General features: G+C 42.9%; 1 pseudogene; it reads left to right on the forward strand.

Moving 5' to 3' along the window:
- Positions 1–229: 229 nt before the first annotated feature.
- On the forward strand, positions 230–3,159 carry LOC102828091 (annotated as a pseudogene).
- Positions 3,160–3,570: the final 411 nt, after the last annotated feature.

Here is a 3,570-nt window from a genome sequence, read left to right on the forward strand (position 1 = left end):
GAGAACTGACAAAAAAATTCTAAAGATTCTCTAGAAAAAGTATTGAATGATACAGAAAGCATCAAGAGAATATGGAAGAAGATGGCTTAGATCGGGAGAGGGAATCGTGATGGGTAGGAAACCATTACAACACTACCCAAGCTGTACTCTCTGGCTGCTGCCGTATTCCCTGCCCTTGCCTCTTGTGCACATTAAAGAATCAAAACCATGACTGACTCCAATGTACTTCACAACCAATAAAAAAGGAGAAATCTTTGAATTAAAGGCTGAGCTCAACAATGAAAAGAAAGAAAAGAGGAAGGAAGCTGTGAAGAAAGTGATTGCTACTATGAAAGTGGGAAAGGATGTTAACGCTCTCTTTCCAGATGTAGTGAACTGTATGCAGACTTATAACCTGGAACTAAAGAAGCTTGTGTATCTCTGCTTGATGAACTATGCTAAGAGTCAGCCAGACATAGCCATCATGGCTGTCAACAGCTTTGTGAAGGACTGTGAAGATCCCAGTCCATTGATTCGAGCATTGGCAGTCAGAATCATGGGCTGTATCTGGGTGGACAAGATTACAGAATATCTCTGTGAACCCCTTCACAAGTGCTTGAAGGATGAAGACCCCTGTGTTCAGAAAACAATTTCTATCTGTGTTGCAAAGCTCCATGACATCAATGCCCAAATGGTGGAAGAGCAGGGATTCTTGGATTCAAATCCAATGGTGGTGGCTAATGCTGTAGCAGCCTTATCTGAAATCAACAAATCTTACCCAAACAGCAATCTCCTCAATCTGAATCCACAGAACATTAATAAACTGCTGACAGCCCTGAATGAGTGCACTGAATGGGGCCAGATTTCCATCCTGGACTGCTTATCTAACTACAATCCGAAAGATGACCAAGACGATCAGAGCATCTGTGAGCAGGTAACACCTCAGCTGCTTCATGCCAACTCAGCAGTAAAAGTCTTAATGAAATTTCTGGAGTTGTTACCCAAGGACTCTGACTACCTCAATATGCTGCTGAAGAAGTTAGCCCCTCCACTTGTCACTTTGCTGTCTGGGGAGCCAGAGGTATAGTACATTGCCTTGAGGAACATCAACCTAATTGTCAAGAAAATTCCTGAAATATTGAAGCAAAAAAAATCAAAGTCTTCTTTTATGTTAAACTCGAGAAACTGGACATCATGATTCATTTGGCATCCCAAGCCAACATTGCTCAGGTTCTGGCAGAGCTGAAGGAGTATGCCACAGAAATAGATGTTGACTTTGTTTGTAAAGCTGTGTGAGCTATTGGCTGATGTGTCATTAAGGTGAAGCAATCTGCAGAGCGCTGTGTGAGCACTTTGTTTGATCTTATCCAGACTAAAGTAAATTATGTGGTCCAAGAGGCAATTGTTGTCATCAGGAACATCTTCCGCAAGTACCCCAATAAATATGAAAGTATCATTGCTACTCTGTGTGAGAACTCAGACTCACTGGATGAACCAGATGCTCAAGCAGCTATGATTTGGATTGTGGGAGAATACGCTGAAAGAATTGACAATGTTGATGAATTACTGGAGAGCTTCATGGAGGGTTTCCATGATGAAAGTACCCAGGTGCAGCTCACTCTGCGTACTGCCTTAGTGAAGCTGTTTCTTAAGAAGCCATCAGAAACGCAGGAGCTGGTCCAGCAGGTCTTGAGTTTGGCAACCCAGGATTCTGATAATGCTGACCTTCAAGACCAAGGTTATATGTACTGGCACCTTCTCTCAACGGAGCCTGTCACAGCAAAAGAAGTAGTCTTATCTGAGAAATTATTGATCTCTGAAGAAACATCTTATTGAGCCAACTCTGCTGGATGAACTAATCTGCCACATTCGTTGTTTGGCTTCTGTATACCATAAACCTCCCAATGCTTTTGTAGAAGGAAGTCATGGAATCAATCACAAACATATGCCAATTCATCATGGAAGCATTGATACTAGTGACAGTCCTGTTGGCACCACTACTGCAACCAACCTGAAACAGATTCAGGTCATACCCTCTCAAGGTGACCTGTTGAGAGACCTTTTGAACCTTGACCTTGGTCCCGCAGTCGATGTGCCACAGGTGTCCTCCCTGCATATGGGAGCAGTGGATCTCTTGGGAGGCGGACTAGACAGTCTGGTTGGGCAATCCTTCACCCCATCATCAGTGCCTGCAACCTTTGATAGCTCACCTACTCATACTGTGGTCAGCAGTGGTCTGAATGGCCTTTTTGAACTCTCCACAGGAATAGGCATGGCTCCTAAGGCTGTTTGGCCGCCTGCAGTAAAGGCTAAAGGTTTGGAAATTTCAGGAACATTCACTCATCACCAAGGGCACATCTATATGGAAATGAATTTTACCAACAAAGCTCTGCAACACATGACAGACTTTGCCATCCATTTGAACAATAATAGCTTTGGTGTCATCCCCAGCACTCCTCTGGCCATCCATACACCACTGATGCCAAACCAGAGTATTGATGTCGCCCTGCCTCTCAACACCTTAGGCCAGTCATGAAGATGGAACCTCTAAATAACCTGCATGTGGCTGTGAAAAATGATGTTGATGTCTTCTACTTCAGCTGCCTCATCCCTCTCAATGTGCTTTTTGCGAAGATGGCAAAATGGAACACCAGGTCTTCCTTGCAACATAGAAGGATATTCCCATTGAAAATGAACTTCAGTTTCAGATTGTTGTTGTTATTGTTAAGTTCCATGGAGTTGGTTCTGACTCATAGTGACTCTACTCATAGTGACTCTGCACAGGGTTTCAAAGGCTGTAAATTTTTACAGGAAAAGAACGCCTCATCTTTCTCCCCCGGAACTTCTGGTAGTTTCGAACAGCAGACCTTGAGGTTGGCAGCCCAACTCGTAACCACTATGCTACCAGAGCTCCTAGTATTACATTAAGGAGTGTCACTTAAATGCTGACACTTCTCCAGAAAATTGCAAAACAACAATGTTTATACTATTGCCAAGAGAAATGTGGAAGGGCAGGACTTGCTGTACCAATCTCTGAAGCTTATTAATGGCATTTGGATTTTGGCTGAACTTCGTATCCAGCCAGGAAACCCCAATTATATGCTGTAGCTGAAGTGTAGAGCTTCTGAAGTCTCTCAGTATATCTATCAGGTATATGACAGCATTTTGAAAAACGAATGAACTGGTCCAGTGTCCTCCAACCACCCTATGATTGGTGCAAGCCAAGAGCTCTTAACTGGAAGAAACTGTGTTGATTTGTAGAATCTGAACCCAAACACATTGAAGCTACCCTCCAAGGTAGTGATTAGTGTAACTTCTACTAAAATTAAGGCATAACCTACTGGATATTTTTAGCTTCCTGTGAACATTTATAACCACTGCTCCAATCACTTCCCACCTCTTGCCACCTGCTGCTGCTATCTGTCCTAACTTGCAGGCCTCTCCATGCTGTGCCAATGGCTGGCATTTTCTACACCCACTTTTGGGTGTAGTTTGATATTTTGTAATCAAGAGCTCCTTTCAAAAACAAAAAAAGGAAGAAAAACTAAAAGCAAGGAAAGTGTCACTGAAACATAAATTGTAATTTATTCT

Source organism: Chrysochloris asiatica, unplaced genomic scaffold, assembly GCF_000296735.1.
Source record: "Chrysochloris asiatica unplaced genomic scaffold, ChrAsi1.0 scaffold00193, whole genome shotgun sequence".
Classification (NCBI taxonomy): Eukaryota; Metazoa; Chordata; class Mammalia; order Afrosoricida; family Chrysochloridae; genus Chrysochloris; species Chrysochloris asiatica.